This window comes from Mytilus californianus, unplaced genomic scaffold (genome assembly GCF_021869535.1).
Source record: "Mytilus californianus isolate M0D057914Y unplaced genomic scaffold, xbMytCali1.0.p SCAF_4, whole genome shotgun sequence".
Lineage (NCBI taxonomy): Eukaryota > Metazoa > Mollusca > Bivalvia > Mytilida > Mytilidae > Mytilus > Mytilus californianus.
Window position 1 is genome coordinate 67364264 of NW_026262690.1, and position 26509 is coordinate 67390772.

General features: G+C 32.1%; 1 protein-coding gene and 1 long non-coding RNA gene across 2 annotated transcripts in view; both read left to right on the forward strand.

Annotated features, from left to right (window-relative positions):
• The first annotated feature begins 9765 nt into the window (after nt 1–9765).
• LOC127738428 (uncharacterized) lies at nt 9766–12671 on the forward strand. Its single transcript, XR_008000040.1, has 3 exons — nt 9766–10068; nt 11917–12071; nt 12375–12671. It is a non-coding gene; the product is annotated as an uncharacterized LOC127738428 (long non-coding RNA).
• Nucleotides 12672–19931: 7260 nt separating this feature from the next.
• LOC127738403 (uncharacterized) overlaps nt 19932–26509 on the forward strand; it is a 34464-nt gene continuing 27886 nt past the window's right edge. The window contains exon 1 of the mRNA XM_052249644.1: nt 19932–20031. The gene's annotated coding sequence lies outside the window, so the exon portion shown is untranslated. The remainder of the gene's footprint in view (nt 20032–26509) is intronic.

The following is a 26509-nucleotide window of genomic DNA, read 5'->3' on the forward strand; positions in this document are numbered from 1 at the left end:
CCCATCATATTCCAACTAGTCACTGTAAATGGATGTCGATTTGAAATATTTTGGTGTAAAGTTTATTTGGTACCTTTTACAAAACTAAAATTAAATTGACAATGTTTCCCTTTTATTTCACCTCCCAGTGTAAGCTATTGCAGTCATTTGGCGTCATCGTCCGTTAACTTTAAAAAAAATCTTCTCAGCTGAAACTACTGTGCCAATTGGAACTAAAATTATCAACAATTATCCTTATGTTTTGTCTAAAATGTATGTCTGATGCACCTTCATGTTAAATAACATGGCCACCAGGACTATAGATAAAACATAGGGTTTTATATATATATATATATATATATATATATTCTCTATCAGTTTGAAAACCCTTTAAAAAATATGGCAAGGACAGAATATTCAAAATGTGAATCTACCTACTGTATATTCTCACCAAAATTTTTGGACGACGCTTATTGGGAGTGATTGCCTTCAATTCTTATCTAACCACTTTTGCGACTTTGGCTATTATCTTGAAATGTATGATATTGAAAAACTGAAAAGAAAATAATAAGCAGAATAAAATCTACAAACAATTCGACATGTTTAAAAGGGTCAGTCAACTTTTTATAGGAGTAATTTCCTTTGAATGACAGTTTAGGTGTGTTTTTGTTGTTGCTGGAAATATATAAGATAGAGAGAACTGTGAATGGTAAAATTTATCAGGAAATTAATATCTACAAAAGCATCAATAGGTTCCTTATAAGGATTATTGTCCTTGAATTACTATTTGACCCTTTTTTATAATTTTATGGAAATTATAGTTGATTGAAACTGATCAAGCAAAAATTATCTACCAATAAGAATCTACGAATAAATCAACAAAGCCGAAACTGTTATTTCTTCCTTACAAGGGTTTTTGTCCTTCATTGACTACTTTACTCGTATTTTTCGACTTTTTAAGAGCTGTAGTAGATAGACACTGTTTTAAAATATGAATTCAGCAATACATATTTATTTATAACATCTATTTCTCTATTTCTTGCACAACATGTTTCTTGTCAAGAGTTTGAGAAATATTCCATGAACTTAAAACAACAGAGTTCGCCGCCACAACATATGCTGACTGGAGAGTGTTCATGTTTATTTATTAGATATATTGACCGAAAATCATCAACAGTATAAAACACTGCTGATGATTTATATATATATAAAATTTATAGAGGTTGAAGACTAATAAAATAGATAACACACACAAAAAATGAAGTTTTTTTGAAGTTATGCATTTTTAAGATCCACTTGTATATATATAAATATTTTGCCCCATATCACCCACTTTTCTTTTCATAGAAGACTTCCATAGCTCACAAAAAGGTCATTACAAAAAAGGAAGCAGATTCTCGATTTTCTTCTTACTATTTGAGACCCAAATAATTCCAATGCTAGAAATATAAGGTAAAAGTCCAGTCAGCCTTTTCCCGCCATTCTTTAAGAATCAAATATCTCAAAAAGGAGTTCCATAACCTATCAATATTTTAGCTTATTTTGTCCCTTAACTAATGCTCTTCTGACTTATTGAATCAATTTTTAAATTCTAGATTTTTAAAATTTCATCTATATAAATACATCCTTAAGTCAAGCAAACTTCGGCAATAAGTCACCTTCGGTGCTGTCATAATGAAAAAATGTAAATGGGATTGTGGCTACGACAAGTTAAACACTTGTGTTGTTATCGGTGACACATATATTCATGTACGGTCAAACCTAATCGTAAAAGGTTTGAAAATATTATGTCAAAGTTACCATTTAGAACAATTGATTCTATAGATTCATAGTTTATAATAAAAATCATGATAGGAAACTATGACTCCCGCCTTGCATGCATCACCCACCATGCGAATCCACACTGCGATAACATGTTATAATCGGCAATAGGACACAAATAATTCCAATGCTAGAAATATAAGGTAAAAGTCCAGTCAGCCTTTTCCCGCCATTCTTTAAGAATCAAATATCTCAAAAAGGAGTTCCATAACCTATCAATATTTTAGCTTATTTTGTCCCTTAACTAATGCTCTTCTGACTTATTGAATCAATTTTTAAATTCTAGATTTTTAAAATTTCATCTATATAACTACATCCTTAAGTCAAGCAAACTTCGGCAATAAGTCACCTTCGGTGCTGTCATAATGAAAAAATGTAAATGGGATTGTGGCTACGACAAGTTAAACACTTGTGTTGTTATCGGTGACACATATATTCATGTACGGTCAAACCTAATCGTAAAAGGTTTGAAAATATTATGTCAAAGTTACCATTTAGAACAATTGATTCTATAGATTCATAGTTTATAATAAAAATCATGATAGGAAACTATGACTCCCGCCTTGCATGCATCACCCACCATGCGAATCCACACTGCGATAACATGTTATAATCGGCAATAGGACACAGATCAGACGACTTTACTGGTAACTTAAAATCTATGACCGTGAGAACCTGTCACGAGTGAGCTGAGACACCGACACATCTTATTGGTCAACCAATTTGTGATGGTGACAGTTCAACGTATGTAGCGTTGATTTCAGTAATGCTTTCTCATAACTCTATTGGTGCTGTTTGGGTTTCAGGAACTCATACCTGTGAATGGAGTCCATATAGTGTGAACATAAAAAGCATAAAAGAAAGGCGGAAGATACCAAAGTGATACTCAAACTGATAAGACTACGCCATGGCAAAAAAACAGAAGACGGAGAAAAGACAACCAACAGTCTATTCTACACAACATCGAAAACTAAAAACTGCATGAGCAACATGAACTCAACCAAAACCAGGGGATCTCAGGTGCTCCGAAAGGGTAAGCAGCTACTTCTCCACATGTGGCACCTGTTTTGTTGCTTTGTAATTACAAAAATTTGTGATCAATCTAATTTGGTGATGTCACTTACCAGGAAAAGAGGACGGGATTGCGGTTAAAACAAATTGGAAGATATCCGTCGTCATCTGTGACAAAGACATTCCATAACGGTGCACCAACTCGTGAAAGCGTCTGCACAATTGTCGAAGGGATGATTTCAACTTCACCACTTGGAACCCTTAATTTAACAACTTCCGTGTAAGGAGCAATATTCTATCAAGGAAATCGTGATAGGAAATGCAAATCTTGGAATACTGTATCAACTGTGAGATACATATTCCACATGCAGGCACTGCTGGAATGTTGCGGCATAGAAATAGAAAGTTCTTTTGATGTGTTTGAGCTTTTAATTTTGCAATTTGATAAGGGACTTTCCGATTTGAATTTTCCTTGGAGTTCGGTATTTTTTGTTATTTTACTTTTCACAACAGGAAGCTTAACCATTTTGTATTTATTGTATGTCTTGATCTCAAACACCTTCATTATCAATTTCTGGATTCAAGTCAAGATATGATCCAGACTTAACTGTATCTGGTGTATCCTTTATCTACAGTTCGATGAGATAGATGTGTTCAACAAAGTCACCAAAATTTGAATATGTATTAATTGAGAGATGTTAACGCCATGCAATCCAGCAGTTTGTCCTTAAATCTTGATTAGGTGCAGAACATAACTTTTCATTTTATCTTTGAGAAGATTTTGTATGAAATCGGCTTCAAATAAGCACAAAAACAAGTCGACTAGTTGTGGTCCACAATTAGTATCCATTTAGAATATCGACTGTTTGCCGAAATATTAATCCACCAAACTCAACAAATATGTTATCGATGAAAAATTCTATCATTTTAATGACAACATCTTGAACTCATTGACAATCATACCGCATCTCCTAAATTTTTTTTTGACGTGCAAAATACAAACAAGTTGGTCTTTTCTGATATTGATCTCATTTTGTTAATACTGCAGCTAAAAATTGTTAAACAAATAAACTTACTTTCCATCCCTACATGAGCATCAAATTGTGAAGATAATTGACTTGACATTAAAAGTCATGGCACGAAATATCACTTTTTAACTATATTTTGTAAGTAAAGACAACGGGAAGTGTTCTAGTTGCAGTATAAACTATGTTATTGTCTTTTCATCTGATAGTTCAAGGTAATCATAAAGACTTTATTTAGCTTGTTTTAGAATCCCACTTTGACATATTATAACTGTACTGTGTAAATCTAGAACTAGATATGTTTGTCCTGTCACATATCTGATCTTACTCTGTTTTCAGTTTGATGCCTAAGCGCCTAAGCGTCGGGGATTTTCATAATCACTCTGTTTAAGTGTTTTAAAAGTTAAAAAAAAAATAAAGAAACGTGAGACCTTAATGAGAATTGTTTTGTTACTTACGGTACCTAGTTAAAGTCTATAATGAGTCCAACATTTATACAAAATTATAATACAAGGATATTTAACTTTTAAATATCTAGCAAATGGAATATAACTTTTGAAGGGTTGTCAGAAAAACACACCCGATAATAGAATTCTTTTACAAAGCAGAATTGAAATCCCCCATACAAACATGCATCAGGCTGTTAGGATTTTTTTTAATAATAATAATATAGCTAAAACAATAACGAGTATTATTTACCAAATCGCTATTGCTTTAAACATAATCTCTGAATAAAATGTATCCATGCTATTAAACAGGAGTAACACTGTGGTTTTCACTAGAGGAGCAGGAATTCACTGACCTTTTCAGAGCATCTGAGTTCATCACAAATGTTTCGTGGTGTCCGATCTTAAGTTATATGTGTAGTGATTATAATAATCTGTGGTGGGTGCAGGATTTTTTAAAAGAGTGAAATAAGGGGACGGGCTGACAAGAATCAGACCCTCTCGATCAAAGGCTTTAGATTCAGTAAAGATATGTTTTTGATCGAAATTGATTTTAAGAAGTCATCTTTATTATATTTGACTTTGTTAAACATTTAAAATATTTATACTTTGTTGTTAATTTTAGCTGATATTTCAGAAAACGGATTCATAAAGGCTCTATTCGGCTTTAAATAGACTATGATAATGATTGTGAATTATATAGAAACAAATATTCTAAAAATAAAATGTGTGTCCTGTCAGCGTATCTGATTTGATTTTTGTTATTTGTTCGAGGTATTTGTTTTCCCTCTCATGTATAAGTAATAGAGGCTATATTTCTAATTTTCTATTTTCTTCTACTCTTACTGATTTTTTTTTTTTCAGTTTAGACTGTTGCGGTAATCTTCATCAATCTTACAAAATATGATTTAATTTTTTACATTTAACAATTTCATTTAATGGCGCTTACTTATATAAATATATATTCAAATTTGACATGAAATAATATATATTTAAATAGACATTATACATAAATTAGATTAATTGAATTCATCGTTAGTCTGCATTGGAAATCCACATGATATGTGTATACTTCTGTATTGAATTTTCATTGGCACTCAACTGAAGCGTTTTATTATATTATACAAAGAAACACTCGAGACCTTCAAATAATCTATTATAAAATTATTATACATTAATTGTCGGCTAAAAATACCAATTACGAGCCTAATATTTAAACTAAAATTATGATCAGTAATACTAGGACATTTTCATTAAGTTAAACGTTTATTACTGAAGTAAAAGCTTATCATAAAGTGTCTTCAGTATAACACACCTAGTTACAAAATGGTGCATAATAAAATATTTGCTCAAATCAGGATTAAAACCCCCAAACACTCATGATTCAGTCTGTAATGTCTATTTTTAACATAAAAATAAGAGAAAATTACCAACCCGCTACTGTTTATTATATTATCAACGGATAATATTTATCCAAATATTTTAACACGAGTGACACGGTCGGTATCATACGTGGAGCAGACACTACTGATCCTTACAGAGCATCTAAGTACATCCAGGGTGTGTGGTGGTGTTAAATATTCAGTTTAATGTTCAATTAAAGGGACGGGATGACAAAAAACAAGAAAAACTAGTATCTCAATTGTTTGTAAAACAATTGAAAGGTCTTTCCTGTAAAAGTGATGTTTTTGTAATGTGCTCTTTAAGACCTTTCATTTGATAAACGACAAGCATACCTTCTGAAAATTTTCACTTTTTACACTTAATGACCCCATCCGCCTACATTTTTGATATCGGAAGTATGATATATGTAATGTAGACTTGATGATCTTTCATATGATATGCGACAACGCCATGTTCTAGAAAGTTTGATTTTTGCATTTAATAACCCCATCCACCTCATTTTTGGAGGACATGAATTTGATATTTGAAATGTACACATTATGACCTTTCATTTGATATACAACAATCTTACCTTAGAAGACAATTTATTTTCTGAACTCAATGACCCCACCCAACCCATTTTTTGGGGACGTCAATTTGATATTTGAAATGTACGCTTTATGGACTTTCATTTGATATGCGACAACCTAACCATCTGAGAAGTTTGAATTTTTTGCACTAAATGACCCCACCCTTCGCACTGGGATGAAAAAGGGGTTTGAAATTTTCATTTTTTGAGTAGAGCTCATTAAGACCTTCAATTTGATATACATAATGACCGCATTTGGAAAAGTGCCAAAAATGATGCAATATCAATTATATAAATAGAACTTATGAAACTTACAAAGTCAATGTAAAAGATAAAAATTTCAAATTGATTTTTTTTTTCAGTTTTTCATTGAAAGTTTCTGATAATTAGTCAAACATATAACCATGTTTAAGTCTTCAATTTCTGAAACTTTCAGGTGGAAAGCTGTTGTTGATTCAGAAATACATGCCTCCGCTCGTAAAATTTCAACCTGCATTATCTCAAAAACGACAATAGATATTTCAATTTTGTTAAATGATAAATGATCTGCAGTTAAAGGACAACATTGTAGACAAAAATTTGGGACAATTTCAAAGTTCATCAAGGTCACAATGAATTATCAAATATATGATGCAATACCAAACTTGAGAACCGGAAGTCGTAGAGGCATGGGACTACCACCATTCAACTCAGGACCACTTGACCTTTCAAATGTCAAAGGGTCAAGGTTATAGTACACTTTGAAGGTCAAGGTAAAATTTCATCATGACCTGACATTGACCTCAAACTGAAGGTCTTAAAATACTGATAATTTTTGCAGTTTATAGTAGGTTCATATCTGTTACCTTTTAAAAGATATGCACACAAAACTATACTTTAAAGAATTATCTCGTCGTAACTTTTGAACAGACGGTCGGACATTTTTGAGCTTAATGTATAAAATATAGAGCTCGTCGAGAGAAACATTTTATACACAGTATGTATGCAGCAAACTCTTATCGTTTTCTTAATATGTAAGCTTGAAATTGCAGCGCAAATTGTTTTTGCACTCAGTGACCTTTGACCTTGGGTGCAAATTAAAGGTCACATGAATTAAAGATTATTGGTGAAGGTCCCAAGTCTCTATGACTTCCGGTTCTTGAAATACAATTTTTTTAAAATTGTGTAAAATTTTTCAAGGGAAATAACTCCTTATAAGGATTGATAACATACTAATTGTTTATGTTTATTAACATTGACATTTGTTACTGTAGATGCTGCCATTTTCAATTCGATTCTATCTCTTATACTTTTTAAGAAAAATGCAAATAAAAGAAATTGCTTCAAGGGGATGCAACTCTCAAAGGGGATAATGAAATCATACGTGCCCTCATATGGTAATACATCATGATGAGATCTACCTATTGTCCACATAAAGTTATGATATCTTTAAAAACAACGAGGGGGGCCATGTTGAAAAAACCCAATAAAAGGGAGATAACTTCTACAGGGGATGATGAAATCCTACGTGCCCTCATCTGGTAATACTTCATGATGAGGTCTATCGATGGTCCATATTTGGTCTTGATAACACCAATAGAAACGAGGGGAGGCCATGTAAAAAAAAATGCTGGATCTGCTTACCCTTCCGGAGCACCTGAGATCACCCCCAGTTTTTGGTGGGGTTCGTGTTGCTTAGTCTTTAGTTTTCTATGTTGTGTCATCTGTACTATTATTTGTCTGTTTGTCTTTTTATTTTTGGCCATGGCGTTGTCAGTTTGTTTTCGATCTATGAGTTTGACTGTCCCTTTGGTATCTTTCATCCCTCTTGTATGGTTACCTATAATTGCTTACATCCACGTCATTTGAAATTGCATTGATAGGTATCTCATTGGCAATCATACCACACCTCCTTGTTTTTTTTTGACATTTTCTACATGAAAATCAAGGTAACAAAATCAAAATATTTATCAAAAAGCAAAATAAAGCAAAATCAATCAAAACATAAATCAAGATAAAAACATCTTAAAATGACAGTAAGGTGTGAGAGTTTGCTCCGTTGAAGGTATCACTGTGACTTTGAAATGCAGTTAAATTAATTTTCCTGTGCTTTTGGTTTTTTTCAAATGCGTATTTGGATTTTGTCATGCAAAAAATCATATTTTTCCAATTATAGTAAAATTGAAAATGGAAATGGGGAATGTGTCAAAGAGACAACAACCCGACCAAAGAGCAGAAAACAGACGAAGGCACCAATGGGTCTTCAACACAGCGAGAAAATCCCACACCCGCACAAAAATGTGTACTAGTTCAGTGAAAATTAATTTATACATTAGCAAAATTCAAATACTATAGTTCAGTGCATTTGTTTTGCATAACGACATAAATGTTACCCAGTAAGAATGCAGGAATGTCCCTTTCTTATAACAACTTATTTTGTATACACATACAAATGTAGGTGGGGTAATAATCTTATATTTAGATCGTTCTTCGAGGTTATAGTAGGTTGTGCAACTCTAAGTCTTCAATAATCATGATAATACATAACTGGAAAATCCCAAAACCATAGCCTAGATAATTTCAAGAAATTAGGCTTTCCTTTTAAATAGTATTTTAACGCGCTGTGTTTTCGTTACAAATTTTTGTTTCTTTTGTCATAGGTTAAATGTATCCATTGTTTATTTTCATCATTAGCAAATTCAAGTGATTTAAATGAACTCAAGATTATACAATGTTTCTCTCTGACAAGCAAACATTTTGGTACTTTCAATTTCACTTTAAACGTTAAAGCATTTAATTATAATTATGAAGGAAACTTTTAGATATAAGCGAGTAAGTATACTTCTGATTAAATGTGTGCATCTAGGGTTAATTGATAGATTATTTTAATCTAAATAATAGGTGATTTCAGAATAATAAAGTCAAGAAAATTTAAAGGATTGTGAATAATAATAATGCCCACAAATTATGAATCTATACTTTGAAAGGAAAATACACTGTTCATCCTCAAATTAAAAAAAAATACATATCTTACTTTTGTGTGTTTGTGCACTCCTATACATATCAAATAATACGTTAGTACCATCGTACTTATACACGTAATATTATGCATTTAAACAGGAAATCCCAGTTAAGTTATATATTAGGCAGGCTGTCGAGTGTTAAATACAGATACTATGCAATAACCAATCTGTTAATTACTTTTTGTCTTACAGAGTCATGAAATGTAAAAAGATTAAAGGCGTTGTATTTACGGTAAACGCTTGAGGTCAATTACTGTATTATAAGACACATTGTTGTTTTAATGTCCCGTCTATGATAGTAGACATGGTAGGAACAGCATGTTTTTTTTCGGCCTGTGCATCCGTCCCGTATCAGGATAAAGGTTTGGTTTAAGATAGTTTGTGGTCACACCAGTACATCTTAGTGCAAATATGCCTGTCAAATTATGGTTCATAATTTCGTTGTTCAAAGTTAGTCCGAGCGGGTCATGGTCGCTTATGAAAACATATTCTTGAAATTCTAATATGCATGTAAACCTATATCTTTTTGTATATATGAGGCCTCTATTTTTACACTTACGGCCAATGTTTCTCTACCAAAAGCAATGATCGAAATATTTTGTGTGTTTTTATGGAGGTACAAGTGAACAACTCATATTGACAAGTGATAATCGTAACAGGGATTTTTTCTAGACAGAAATCATATTTTTCTGAAAACCACATGGGGGCTAATCAATGATCCACTGGGATAAATAGTTATTCATACCAAGAACTATTTGCTTTCAGGACGGGCGTTCGATGTAACAGCCTGGTACCATAGGAGGCCATACCAAGTAGGTGGTAAAAGTGTCGATTTCTTTATGACGCGAGTCAGGCAGAATGTCCTCGTTTAACAAAAAGTAAAATAACAACAAAAAAAAAACCGAACTCCAAGGAAAATTAAAAACGGAAAGTCTTTTATCAAATGGCAAAATCAAAAGCTCAAACACATCAAACGAATGGAAAACAACTGTTATATTCCTGACTTCGTACAGGCATTTCCTTATGTAGAAAATGGTGGATCAAACCTGGTTTTATAGCTAGCTAAATCTCTCACTTGTATGGCAGTCGCATATAATACAGAAAGGTACAACGGGAAGTTTCATTATAAGAATTAAAATTCAATATTCATTAGATTCTTTGAATTTAAACTGAAATAAACAATAGCAAAGAAAGTGTAACAATTAATCCCAATCCGAGTCTTTGAATAACGTTTTGTCGATATTTAGTCCGTTTGTTGAGTGCATCAGAGTCCCTTAATTACTAGTATCACAAAGTACCAGAAATATATGAATGCCCATCAGTTTAGCATGTTTTACTTCCAATTGCAAAATCGTATCAGTCATATACAAAGAGTTTAAGGAGGCACACCACTAATTATTGGTCCCATTGCCTTCAACGTTAGATTCTTCAATTTCAAGCATTCATAGCTCTTTTGTCTTAAGTTCAAATAAAGTGACAGCCATGTCATGTCAAAGCAATACCTTAGCCTGTATTGTGCTGAAAACAATCAAAGATTTACAACACATGGCATTCTTGAAATACATTTTTTTTAAAACATACAAATTCTTTTCTCTGCATCAGAATAGCTGTCACTCACAACATGTATTCCGATAATTAATTAAACATGTTATAAGTGAAGCAATACGGGAGATAAGAAAAACGTGTGAACATAACAAATTAATACACAATCTGACCAATTTCAAAGTGGTTTATATGATAACGTGGAAATAGATGGTAGTATTACTGATGCTTTATCAATTGACCGTATTGAATTATTATTACAGCACAAAAAAATCAAGGAAAAACAAAATATTCCTTTCGTTTTAATAACTACACATATATAACCCATATACAACGTATACGTAAAATTAAAAAAGACGTATCACGAAAGACTGGAATATATTGCAGTTTCAAGAAGAATGTAAACAAAGGTTCAATGTTGAACTACTTCAAGATTGCGTATAGCAAACATGCCGAAAATATCTATTGATGGAGAATTTATATATAAAATAAAATACATCAATATAATTAATTATACATGAATAATATTTATTTTTATTAAGTTAAAGTAAAGCATCTTTTGATGACCATCCAAAGCTTTATCTGCGGAAACACTAAAAAAGTATAGGGGTCTTATCAGGCAATATAGGATGCGTTGTTTTATGGGTGTTTTGTAATATCAAATTGAGTGGCTGTCAAGATCTCTGTGCTTGCGATGCATTATTGTTTCTCAAGATGAATGACTGTCAAGATCTCGGTGCTTGCGGTGCATTATTGTATCTCAAGATGAGTGACTGTCAAGATCTCGGTGCTTGCGGTGCATAATTGTTTCTTAAGATGAGTGACTGTCAAGATCTGGGTGCTTGTGGTGCATTATTGTATCTCACTATGAGTGACTGTCAAGATAAAAAAAATTGAAATGCCATTAGCTTATTGTGAGATCTTCAAACTATGATTTAGGATTAGAATTAATTCTAAAGCCGTTGATTCCAGAATGTTGTTGGATTCTGCAGGACAAATTTCCTGTACTGCTACAATTAAAATAATTGAACTTAAGGGGTTTTAACCAACCTATGGTTTGGAAGTCCAAATTTTGTAAGCGTTTCGCACATATAAAACTTTTTATTTTCCTATTTCAGGTAAGAGAAGAGTTGTGACAATTTGGAAATGTTGCACTTAAAAGTGTCTTTTTTGTAGATGTCTTACCAATAAACCGATGTCTGAAATAAACAGGACTGTTAAAAAAAAAATAAACATGCCTTTGGTGGTTCAAGCTTATTTGAAATAATAAGAGGTGAGTATTGAAAAATATAGCATTGTTTTTCCACTTTGAAATTGTGTAAGATTTTGTCACAATTTCTTTTAAATGTGCTCTTTGTCTACCCAAATCTATTGGGGTTTTTTTTCTTAAACATTTTGTTTACCATATCTGAAATCAAATTTTAAAAAAGCACATAATTGCTCTCAGTAAATATTAAAAAAATGACAATAGTAGAGATTATTTGTTCACATATTACAGTAGTGTTCTTAATTTGAGCTGCTTAAGAATATTAACCAAGTTATGATAAAGGTAGTATAATATGTTTTTCTGTTGCAGATGCTATAGTTACAAGTCACGAATCTGCAACAGAGACCACAATATTGAACTAGTGTGCAAGATACCTAAAATATGCCCCTGAAATATCTGGGAATGTGTCTAGTAAAAGACTAAAATTTTAAATAAAATCAAGTATTCAGTTTGTGTTTGTTTGAAATTGTAAGATGCATATGTGAGCAACTTGTAATATAATTATAGTTTTATGCCACAGACATATTTTGTGTATGAACAGAATAGTTATAAGTATATAAAGAAAAATGAAGGTACAAAAATGTATGTCAACTGACACTACAAAAAAGTTTAAGATAGTCTATGTCTGGTTAGATTAATAAATTGTGCCTGTTCTTCTAAGCAAGTATTGTATTATAAACACCAGATTCAGAAGTAAATGGTCTCCTTACCAGTTTTACCAAAACAAATGGAATGACTTATTTTCCACTAAATTATAAAATGTAGAGAAATATAAAAAGGGAAATATTCGAACAGGCAGAAATCTCCAAAATAATGAACTCTGCAACAGACTACATGTACATCAACCACCGTCACATGACTACTCCCACTTAGTACATATAGTTTTGCAAAAGTTTTATTGCACTTAAAATGACATTGATGGATATAATAAGGGGTAATGATTTCAGCTGTTGACAGACCTCAATTTAACCAATGTTCAACAAATTCACATCCTTTTCTCAACATTGACCACATTTCGAGTTTCAACTTACATTAACCCTAAAACAGTCGACCTGGACCCAAATCCCACCTATTTCCAACATACACTGACCACAGTTCAACCAACATTCGACCTGATTTCAGCATACACTGACCTCAGTTCATCCAGGATTCGACCTGATTTCAACATACACTAACCACAGTTCAACCAGCATTCGACCCGTTTTCAACATACACTGACCAAATTTAGACCAAAATTCAACTCATTTTCAACGTTGAAAGCTGAAGTTGAATCAACGTCATGTTGTCAACGTCATATAAATTTTCATTCCAGACCTACTTTTCAACATTGATTCAACGTTTAAATGTGACGTTTATTCAATGTTGAAACAACGTTGTTGTGTCTGGTAGGATATATAAGCTCAAACAAGGATTTTTGTGTTTTCTTTTTTTATTAATTGATTTTTAAATAAAAACGAATGTACAGGGTGAGTGCGAACCAATAAATGGTCGACTGTTATTTACGAACCTATAAAATGATTGACGGTTGTTTGGTAGTCTATAAAAACAAGGTTGATTTGTGTTCCTATAATGAATATCAATCTAATATTTTATCAGTGAGTCAAGAACATCAAATAATTATGGAACAGTGAATGTCTTTGGAAATAAGAAAGTATGATAAGGCCATATTTGGCTCCTTGAATTCAAAATTAAAAAGTATCATATGAATCTATCAAAAAAAAATCCTTCAGATGTTCACAAGACATCAGTTTTTTTGGCCTTCAGAATTTATATTTTTGAATTCTGTCTAAAATATTGGCATTATTGGCTTCAATCGTTTAAATTTAGTGAAAAACAGCAAGAAACAGCAAAATAAGCATCACTGTACCTGTAGAAAACATATTAAAAATGGTATTTCACATCCTAAATTTTACAGTAACATTGTACTAAAAGCGCGAAAATCACTATGTGATCCGTGTAAACTTATCGAACCTTTAAACAAACTTATTAGTAAAGGTTATCTGATTAATGTTGTAATAAGATCTTTGAATATTGTTTTCATTGGCACTAACATCGATTTTGTCATCAACAAATTAAAACATAACTAAGTTTGTATTTTTTCGAATGTTTTTTTGGGATGTATATATACACATCCACGTTTATTTTCTGTTTAGAAATTATTTTATCTATACATAACATCATACATATTTATTATAAGGTTAAACCCAAACTATCCTACTGCCTGTCGTTACATTTATTTTGGCATTGCACAAGTCATGTCTTCTTTGACTGTCCATGGCGTTAAAACACTAAATCCCTGCCTGATGTGTTTTATTTGATTTTAGCCTCTGATGCATGATTTTTTATTATTAATTGTTTTTGGCTTTTAACTAGCTTTCAGTAACTGCGAGTACTCTCAAATCGTACATTCGTGTTAATTTGACCTGTTTACACAATTTGTAATGCATCTCTTCAATGTTTACTTATTTGTGAAAAGTATTTAGTATGACGAAAATTTGTTCACTTCGGTACTCGTACTATCAATAACAAATTTATTTTGTAAAACATGTTTCTGTACTCCTAACAACAAAATAATTATATTTAAATTTACCTGTTTACGTTACTTTATTTAACGCCATTTTTGTCCTAGGTTAAAGTTGTCTTTTTGACATTGAAACATCTTTTTTATTTATATTGTGTCATAGATCAAACTTATTCGTTCAGTGTATATTTACTTGTTTTTGTGTATTGTCTTTTGATCGTGTTAAGCCATTTCAATTGATATTTTATTGTGTTGTGTCTATTAATATTGTAATGTCATACCACCGTTTCAGGTTAGGGTGAAGGTTGGTGCCTGTTAAAACGCTGAAACCCGCTGCATTTGTATGCACCTGTCCTAAGTCAGGAGCCTGTTGTTCAGTGGTTGTCGTTTGTTGGTGTGATTCATAAGTGTTTCTCGTTTCTCGTTTTTTATATAGATTATACCGTTGGTTTTCCTGTTTAAATTGTTTTACACTAGTCTTTTTGGGGCCCTTTATAGCTTGCTGTTCGGTGTGAGCCAAGGCTCCGTGTTGAAGGCCGTACTTTGACCTTTAATTGTTTACTTTTTATTACACATTGTGACTTGAATGGATAGTTGTCTCATTGGCACTCATACCACATCTTCTTATTCATATCATATTTAGAAATTGTCATTTATATTTAAATATAAGTGATAGCTTTAACCTAAAAATATTTGCTACAAAGATTTTGATATAAAAATAAGGATATGTGGTATAATTGCCAATGAGACAACTATCCACCAAAGTTAAAATGAAGTGGATGTAAGCAATTATAGGCAAGCGCACGGCCTTTAATGTCTGTTAAATAGTTTTTTGAATAAAGCTGTTCCTCATATTTATTTTGACCAAAAACTATGCGTTAAATGACCATTGTAGATCAAATACTTAAATTTCGACATGTTTATGACGTCAAAGTGACATCACAGATGATTTTTTGGCATCTTTAATTAGTTTATATAAACCTGTTCTTTTATCAATAAAATTAAAAATTTAAAAATGCTTAGATAAGATCACTATTTTTTCAATTTAACGGGTCAACGTATGGCTCTAATCATACCTCCTCCTTTAGTAAAAATTCCACTACTGACTAGCATTGAGTATGTTCAGTATAAGTGTTATGTTTCGATAGTCATTCTGATTTTTGATATAGGTCCGCTAGTTGAGTCAATGGGGATCCATAAGTACAAAAATAAAGAAATATCTTGAAGATTGGTATTATCTTCAATAAACTAAATTTATATCTGTTATTCAACTCTGGTAAATCAAAGCTGGCTTCGAAGTGCATGTGTACACATATGAATAAAGTCGTTTTAGCAAAGTCTTCAAAATGAAAATCGTTTAACCAAGGTATGGTTGCATGCAGCGTTCTCCATGTAAAGATTAAAAAATAAACTATGAATGGTAGTTTCATTTTGTCACCTTTTTTTTAAAATAGTTATTATTAGAATAAAGATTATGATATTTCTAATAAACAAACAATCAATACATCATATCATTTGATGGGTTCGTGTTTAGTTTTCTATGTAGTGAATTGTTAACATGTTTGTCTTTCGTCGTCTTTCGTGTTTTGCCCAAGACTTGTCAGTTTATCTCGACTTATGAATTTTGAATGTCTCCTTGGTATCTTCCGCCTTTAAACAAATTTTAAATACAAATAACAGATTTGTACAAAAGTTTTAACACTTTGCACATCTGTCGTATAATACTAATTTATAAGCCTAGTATCTTTGATGATTTTTTTAAAAATAATGTTATTAAATATCTGAAACCTTCAAAGGAGGATATCATTAAGTGTGTTGTTCATATGATGAAGGAAAAAATCAAAAGAAGGAATTAAGTCAGTGGTGCAGACAAGTTTTTAGAATACGGTAGGTTTGTTCTGCTTATCTTTTTCTGAAATATATTGTTGTTCAGTACTGATATCCTTTATTTCACACTATCATTGGCTTTCTCCATGTTAATCAACGCTAAAAGTAAAACCTGAGTTCACCATTCATTAACACTGCCCTTAAAAAGTTATAAGGTTGTGCGATGGTTCCATTTGTTCATATTAGCAAATGTGACAAAATGTCGTATATTGTTTTAACATTTCGTTTTTCTCATATAAATAGTACGTACGTGGTATTTACATAGGATTAATCTTATACAAGTAAACACACTTTATATTTTACCGCTAGTTTCGATTTCCGCATTGATAGTGCAAGGTACATCAAGTCATAATTATTCTCTTAGCGATACGTTCAATATAATAGTAATGTCCGATATTAATTTCAATCTTCGATATAAATCTGGTAGTTGAGTCAAAGAGGATCCGTTAGTACACAAATAAAGAAATATCTTGACGTCGTGTAAACATACGAATAAAAGGATGAGATCAATGCTTTTGTGGGTATACGTCAATTAGACAGCAATCTGTCAAATCATTGGACTAATGCATATATTGTTCCCAGTTCATGACCTTCAAGACTAAAACACCAAATGTGTTTTGTGTACACTCAGTCACGCCTAATATAGTCACTGTTTCTTAAAATAAAGACGGAGATCGCGTACTATTTACAATTTTATAAGTGTATAGGAATAAACTCATCATATATACCAGGTTTAAACTTTTGTACACCAGACGCACGGTTCTTCTACACAAGACTCATCGTGTACTACAGGCTCCTCACTTTGGACAGGCACTTACAGAATGAAGCAATGAAGCGGGCTTAAACATGTTTTCGGGCGCGCCAACCTTCCCCCTAACATGGGACAGTGCTGTAACAGCACAACATTAGAACAAACTAAAAAAATCAGTTTAAAAGGCTTAACTCATCAGATCGATACAAAGCACAAACACAAAAGGCATACAGTACAGATCATAGAGCACTTGCAATTATTGAAAGCATGTTAAAAACCAATAACTAATAATTACAAAAATTTTGTAGCTTCAACAAAATATCAATCAGTACACATCCAACTTCCACTGGATTTAGTGTAAAGACGTCATTAACAGTAAGAGAAAAACATGACTTTTTACAATACCAAAATATAGGTATTGACAGATTGTAGTACCGTGAATGAACATATGTGTATAACAATAATATTTAGTAGGGTTTTAATTCATTATAAATCAATATTCAAAGATCTAATGACATTGTTGTGTTTTATAACACGTTTATGTAAAAGATCGATAAGTTTATCCGGATCGTATATAGATTTAAGGGCTCGATAAACAACATCACCGTACAAATTAAGCTGTACTATCTGTTTGTAATAAGTTTTAGACAGGCACAGCATAACTTTCAAGATAAATCTTTGTTGCTATGAAGAAATTAAGAAAAGGTTTTAAGTAATTTGCGGGTAACGAAATCATGGACTTAATAATTTAACAGTAACACATGTATTACTGTCAATGAAATCTAAAACGTCACTGCAGACACGGGCATAGCGAACGAGTTGGGATATCTAAATACCGTAAGATGTGCCAGAGGAACAACACCGTCCAAAAATGGAAAATTAACAATAGGGAACGAAAAATCGTTCCTTTTGTCGTTTATTTTTTTAGAGTTTCGCGTGTAAAATTGAATATCTAAGTCTAGGAGAGGACAGTAATTGACGTTTATATTTGATTTGAATAGACACTTTGACTCGCAAAGTCAACAAAACAGTAGGACTACGGGCCATATTTTACATTTTTTTTTCCTGTTATTGTTTGTTTAAACTATTTATCGTTGCTTGAACCTTTTATATTGACTCTGAAAAAGGACGTTTTGAAGACCACCTGTGCATATATCGATAATTCAATTCAATATCTAGTGAAAATAACAAACAGAAACGCGATCAAACTATTTCATTTTAACCGTCATTGGCCTTTAAAACAAACTATAAAGGGTAAAACATTCTATTTACTAGGTCTGTCTCCATATCAGGACTTTAACCCTCGTACATGCATTTAAGTTGCTCCTGTGAAATTCAGTTTTGATTCCATGATATTTTGAGATATTCGGCTTTCAACCATATCCATGTTAAAGGTCAATCAACTTTTTGAGGGTCCAAGGTCAAAACCACAATGACCTAATCTTACTGACAAATCACCTTCCCGTAATGCATGTGCACCGAACACAAATCAGACAATGGTTTACTTTAATAGAGGTTAAAGTTCAAAGGCATAGTGACCTGGCTTTGGTATATGACAAATCATCAACCCATGCTGCATCTGAATGCCAAGTCTGATCAACCTATGTTTAATGGTACAAACGTTATGCACCGTGCACGAAGCGGGACAGAAATACAGACAGACAAACATACGGACGAGGGGATTCCAAAAATCCCCAAACTTGCTTTGCGGGGGCATACTAACAAAAAAAATAGGGAGTTGCAGGAAGGTGCGAGAGTTTGTTCCGTTTGTTTTGAGGGTCTCACTATAAGAGTAGTTAAAGCGCTATATATTCCTTTTGCTTTTGGTTTGTCAAGACTTTTAGCACGTGTTGGGATTTTTTCATGGATAAATGCACTATATCCTTTATGCAATTATAACAAAATATTTATGTATACATTCAAGTTTTACAACAAAGTGCAATTATTTAATATGTCCCATTTATATAAAGCTCCTTTTGTTAATATATCCCGATTGGTTATTTGTTTAGTAGGGGTTATATTAATTGGTTTGATAATAATATCATTTGAAATGGGTAAATTATCAATTCCATATTTATATCCTATATTCCTACAGTAAGATAAAATCCTGAATCAAACAAAGCCAGGAAATACCCAATCTATATTATCATCGTGGATTGGTTTAACTATGTTGTCCTTTTTAAATTTTAGCATTTTGTTTCTTTTTCCTTGGTTAAATATATATCTACTATTCTTCTTCATCATTTGCACTTACAAGGGGGTCTAAAGGAATGCAAGATTCAAATATTTTCCCTCCGTTAAGATTATATTTGTGTACTTTGACACTTACTTTTCACTTGTCATTTTTAATGATGAGAAGAAGTAAATTTCACAAATGAATTTGTATAAAGATAATTAAGTGAGTGGGTACTATTATACATTTGACAAAATGTGTACGTCTGACGGTTTGGATGAATAAATGAAAAGGGAATTCTGATCCAAATAATAAACGATTGATTAAAAAGCAAAGCCACGACAAAGAAAATTAATAAAATGTTTTGTTTTCATTTAAAATAATAAAAGTGCTAATAATAACCTAAATAATTAATAGAGGATCAGAATGTAATATACCTATAACAACCCTCACATGATCTTATGTTTGAGTGTGTGTACACCTACATAAATCTTATATTTTAGTACAGTCGTATTTATATAACCTACATATGAACAGGAAATTCCCAGTCTTACACATAACGCTTTCTGTAAATTAGTTTTTTTTCTCTTTCAATATCTACAGGTCATCATAGAAATGTAAAAAAAAATTAAAGGTAAGTAACTATTATTTAATGTATGCTTCTGAATTTGAGGCTACCGCTGATTATGTTAGGACACACTGTTGTTTAACTATAATAGATATAATTAATGAACTATACTATTTTGTGTACATTAATGATATTTTAATACTCTACAAGAATTAATTATCAAAATATTTTGTGTCTTTAATGCGTTACAAAAGAATAATTCCTATTGACAAGAGATTTTCTATCACGAAGGTCATATGACAGTCTCGCATAATACTTTGCATTGTTCGAAAAACCATGGAATTGTTACCCCTATGAAAAGAATACCTTAGTTGTATTTAGCAAAACCTTTCGGAATTTTTGGGTCCTCAATGCTCTTCAACTTCGTACTTGATTTGGCCTATTAACATTTTTTTTTCGAGCGTCACTGGTGAGTCTTTTATAAACGAAACGCGCGTCTGGCTTACAAAATATAAGCCTGCATGGTATCATTGATGAGTTTATTTTAACACAGAAAACAATTTCTGTAACACCACTTGCTAGAACAATAGTTTCAATGAAATAACGGTTTATCTTAAGCAATTATTATGTTCTTTCAGGACTTTTAAATTTCGTCATGAAAGGGGGCGTATTATGATAATGCATTGTCCGCGTTCGGCTGCCGAACAAAGGCTAAAGATCTAGAATATCATGAAGCCGGTAAAGGAAAATGAATCGATGAAAGAAAGCCCCTTTCTATCTTGAACATTTTTCGGTTTGTCGTTCGAAGATACGGAACTTAAACAATCAGATTTAAGGCCATTTTTCGAGCATGCTTCGACAGATTGAAGTGAAAATTAATATTTATCCTGTGTATGGTAAAAGTACTAGTAACCTGCATTTGTTATTTTCAAAAAAATCTGTTTTGTCTTCCATGCACAGTAATGGAACGATAACCATCAGTTTCAAGCCAGTGTACTTGGATCTTTTACTTCAAGCTTGTTTTTTCTTTTCTTTGGGATTGGTGAAAGTAAGCTCCTGTTCGATTTTGAAAATTATCTGATACAAGTATTTGTCGTTACATTTTTTACTGTTTAATTTAAGGCAGTTTTCTCACGCCTAATGATACCCACATGCAAGTTTTTCTCCGGGGCAATTTTTGGGAATTTTATTGAATAGTTCTACAATATTTTATTTCATTCCTTGACAATCTTAATATGCATAAGGTGCACGTATCGTACGCTTCTGGTGCGGCTGTTAATTTTATGTTGCTAGTTAAAACGAATAAAATCCGTAAGCTTGTTACTTATTACTCTTTTTTCAATGTGTATACCTTCATAAATAAAATGTTAATGGTTTTGCCATTTTCATCTCTATTCATTTGTATTTCTTACCATCGAAATAATCATGAGGTCAAAACAATCCTTCTCAGTCTAATGTGTTGCAATTTTGTTGTTTTAATGGTCTTTTCGTTTGATTAAATATGGGTTTTTTTTCTTTCGATAAAATGACTTCTAATGTATAGCAATCTAACCGTTTTGAAATGTTCTGGGGTATTCCATAGGCTCCATGATGCAGTCAAAAATTCCTAATCGCTTTTAATTTAGCTATCTATCATCCGAACTATTTCGTTTTCCGTAATGTCTGGTGTTTTTATAAATGTATAGTTTCCTGCAACGTTTCGTTTTCCGCATAGATACATGTAGTTCAATGTATTTATAATATTCATATTTTCCGATGTGACCCATGAGCTTTTTAATACAAAATGTTTTAGGAACAGCCAGTGACTTGACGTTTTTGGCAGCATGTCCTTGGTTAACAATACAAATATATACCACAAGAATGTACATTGTTAGTATTAAGTTTCGATATGCATTGAAATCGTTGATATATAACTAAAAACTAGAAGCACACATACTGTTATGGCGATTCAGATCTGCAAACAACTGTCGAGATTTTGTTTGTTGAATCTTTCAGTGTCCGTTTTCACATAATAGAAGAAAAATATTAAAAGTTTATACATTTTTATCATACATATTTATGATGACTTGTTTTAATTTTTGCAAGAACATTTTTTTTTCTAATATCATCTATATATAAAAAAAAAAACTTGAACTCAAAGTGAAAAGTAAAATAACAAAAATACCGAACTCCAAGGAAAATTCAAATCAGAAAGTCCTTTATCAGATAACCGAGAGATACCTTTATATACTTAACCGATAGATGTGGATTGATATTTGGAATCGATAAATTAGTTGCTTCGTGTTCTTTGCGAACCTATAAAACAGTTAATATGTGTTTTATCAGTTTAAAGCCAACGACACCAAATGAGCAATTTTCGGTTCACATACACCAATTCACCATTTCGAGGTTCACACTTTCCCGCCGGTGCAACTTACGCGTTTTTCGGGATTTGGTATTGGGATATCTAGGATTCAGAATAAATGTATGTCCATTAATTGGTAAACGATGTCGCGGCATAGTCTCTTACAAAAAACTTCTTATTTGCAATGCAATATGGCTATATTTTTAAGTAATATTTTATCATCGTTACTAACAGAACACTTTTGAGTCAACTACTTAGATACTCATTACTGATCAGAAAGTAGATATTCCAACAAAAGGTTTTTAATTTGATGCGAAAACTTCAAAGTATATATTCTGGAAATCATGTGTTCATTATGCTTGTGCAAATTCCCTCTGATAAAAAAAAAATTATGATATGGGTCGAAACGTCGTTAATTACATCTACAACGTTTCGCAACAGCAATGATATAATTTCGATTTTTTTCCATTTTTTAAAACGCTGACATTGCTGTACAAGCTAATACAATGTATAATTATATAAACATAAAATGAAAATCTCTTCCGATTTTGACGATTAGAGGACTATATATGATAAGACAATATAAAAATGTGCTGATCTTTAAGAAATTTCTCTTTAATTTGTACCAAAGGAAATAACGGACAAGAATTTAGATAAAAAATACAGTTGATAGACTGTCGTAAATTCTTATTTTTTTAATCATGAAACAGCATTGGCTAATCAAGCACATAGCAATTTCAATAAAAACATATCAAATATAGTATCATATTCACACTCTTATATTAGAATTTTTATTGAATATATATATAGTTTCAGTTATATGTTTTCCCGTGGAAGAATGATCAGAAAGTGATAAAATATATGAACATAATATTCCTTAAATTGTGTTCGTTCCTATAATTCACTGAATATGGAATATTTTCAGTCAATTTGCATTGTCATTGTCCACTGGAACTTTTCTTGTCCATGCGCAGTGATATATGTGTATATATTAGAACTGTTTATTGTATAAATTCTTCATCGTGTGTACAACTGTTGATTGACTTGTTGTAGAAGGTATTATATAAGTTTTGGCAACCATGCCAGAAATTGGGAATTAATGGGTTTGCTTTCAGATTTAAATGGATTGAGATTTTCGTGTTGGATAATAGGTGATATCTCAATTAGTAAAAAAAGTAATTTTAGTTCTATGAAAGTAAGGTATAGGTTGTTTGATTATTACAGTAGTAACATAATCACTATTTTAACTTCTTTTAAAAATAGATTGACAAATTGAAAGTAGCATTCATAGTTAGCTTTTTTTTAATCAATAGCTAGGGAAAGCTGCTTGCAACGATACCTCACAATTCTTATGGTAAATTTAAGTATAATAATCAACAACAAAAAATGCTTATCAAAAAAGTTTTTTTTTGTGTTTCAACAAGTTAAAACGGAAGAAGGACATATAGTTTAACATGTTTAATGTACTGGTTATCAAGATAACAATTGAACCGGGTATATATAAACACGGTGATTTACCGTCCGGATACAAGAAATACTGAGATATAAATGGTGTATTCGTCGTCCTATAAATGACAGATCTGAGAGAAAATTTCCCGGCTGCATGCATCTGTTGTATATACTTCTTCTTATTTATATCATCTTTGTTGGTTGTTTGAAAGAGTTTTGCTCGGGAATTTTGTAACATATCGTAAACTTTCCAAAAAGGATATCTTAACTTTGTCGTGCATAAATAGGGTGTATGAAAGCCAAACTGAAGGTATTGGTTACACAAGTTTTAAAATAAGGTATGTTTAATTGTTTTGTTCCTACCTAATCACCCTTTCTGAAAATTGTTTTTTCAGCACTGACATCAATTATTTAACACTAGCATTCACCCGCCCCCTCCATATTTCCCTTGAAAAATGTAAAGTGCGATGGTTCTATATGTTTATATTTGTATGCCCCGCGGGGAAATGACGTATACTGTCATTCTGTCCATTAGTCCCATGCAGATAAGCGCGTGATATGCACAGTTAGATCATGTGGGTCAGATATACAGTTTTCATATTATGTAGGATGACAGTACATTTGCTTTATGTAAGGATATGCATAATATCAGAATTTTAATTTTCGGCTTTAAATTTTCAGTAAAAAACAGGATGTCGAACCAGCTAGTAGTTTTCCTGTGTTTAAAAAAGAAGTAGAAATGAAACAAAGATTTTTCTTCTCTGAATCGTTAAGAACCTCATGTTGAAGGTCAAGAAGCCATAATCGCCTTGAAAATCAAATGTCTTTCTTCCGTGTTAATATATCATTTTCCTCATATGTAGTGTATAATATCTACATAGATTTAGCCTATACAAACTAATATCATATATTTGTTCTATACGTTTCGTTTTCCGCATTGAAAGTGCAACTTGAACTTGTACTTCAAGTCACATATATGTGGGCTATAATATTAGGGAACAGCGAATGTTTTGACGAATTTGGTAGGAATATAAACCAAGGAGATGTGGCATGACATTGCAAAATGAGACAACTATCCACCGTTGTCCAAATGACGTAGATGTGAGCAACATTAAAACATGTTAAACGATTCAAACGCGGGAAAACCAAAGGTCTGATTTATAATATATAATATCATAATAAAACAATTAACGAAACACAAATATGACAGACATGACCCAACGAAAACCACTGAATTACAGGCGCCTGACTTGGGACAAGCACATAAAAATGTGTCGGTGTTTAACATGTACGTGAGCGCACAAAATTACTTGACTCATCAGATTTGCATGGTGTGCAAAACAACTAACATTAAGACAAAATGCACAACGAGCATTATTAGCATTAAGGATGTAATTAGGTCAGGTTTAGGAATTTGTGTCAGATGTTCGGACTACTTGTTTTTTCCTACAGGGTAAACTATTTTGCCCCATAACACTCATTTTTCTTTTCATACAAGACTTCAATAGCTCATAAAAGGTCATTTACCAAAATTTAAGCAGATCCTAGATTTCTTTTCTTTCGATTTGAGACCCAAATAATACCAATGCAAATATATTAAGGTAAAAGTACGAGTCAGCCTTTTTCCGCCATTTTTAAAAAATTGAATATCTATGAAGAAACCTATCAATATTTTTAGCTTATTTTGTTTCTTAACTAATGCTTTTCTGACTTAATGTATCAATTTTAAATTCTAGATTTTTTTTTAATGTCACCTAAGTACATCCTTAACTGAAAGCTAGTACAAAATCTACAACAACTGATAAATAAATCATGTTCTCACAGACTAAATTATCAATCAGTCCACTGTTCAAAATACACTGCTGACTAATTGATAGTAATGAAAAAGTTAGAAGTTATTTAACGATAATCATTTTAATCTTTTGATTTAAGGTGGGTCTAATGCACTGATGAATGTATCTAATGGTCCAAGACATAAGATTTAAATTAGGCTGAAGCCCAGGGCCGAAAGCCCGTGTTATCACCAAATACGTATACCATATTGCTGTTGTTGAGAACTTAAAAAACGCTTAATTTGCTCACCAGCAATGTACACTATTCAACTGTTTATTGATAAAATTGTAGCAAAGAACGCCAATTAACAAATATATCAGTTCGTATACACTGTCCAGTCATTTCCTGGTTTGTACATTAAGGTCAAAGAAGTGTTTGCACAAGTAATGAAACATCAATGAACAAAATATACCCTGAAATTTCCACATTAAGATCAACAGTCATTATTAAGATTTCTCTGGCATGGCTGTTGCAGAAAATTTTCTGTATCACTATGTTAATGAGAAACACTTACGAATTAACAAAAAATACCCGGTTATTTTTGCAATTTATATAACTGTTGCAGAAACGTTTAAGCTATTTACTGAACCATAACTTGACCGAAAGTTTTCTGCGTCAGTTATATCTTAGTAATGGCTTTTCGCTTTGACGGATGTTTATTCTTAAACTTCAGTGATCAATTTTCTTATTTGATTTTGTGTATGCCCCACCTAGGGGCATTATGTTGTTCGGTCTGTGCGTCCGTTCGTCCGTACGTCCGTCTGTCCCGCTTCAGGTTAAAGTTTTTGGTCAAGGTAGTTTTTGATGAAGTTGAAGTCTAATCAACTTGAAACTTAGTACACATGTTCCCTATGATATGATCTTTCTAATTTTAATGCCAAATTAGAGTTTTGACCCCATTTTCATGGTCCACTGAAC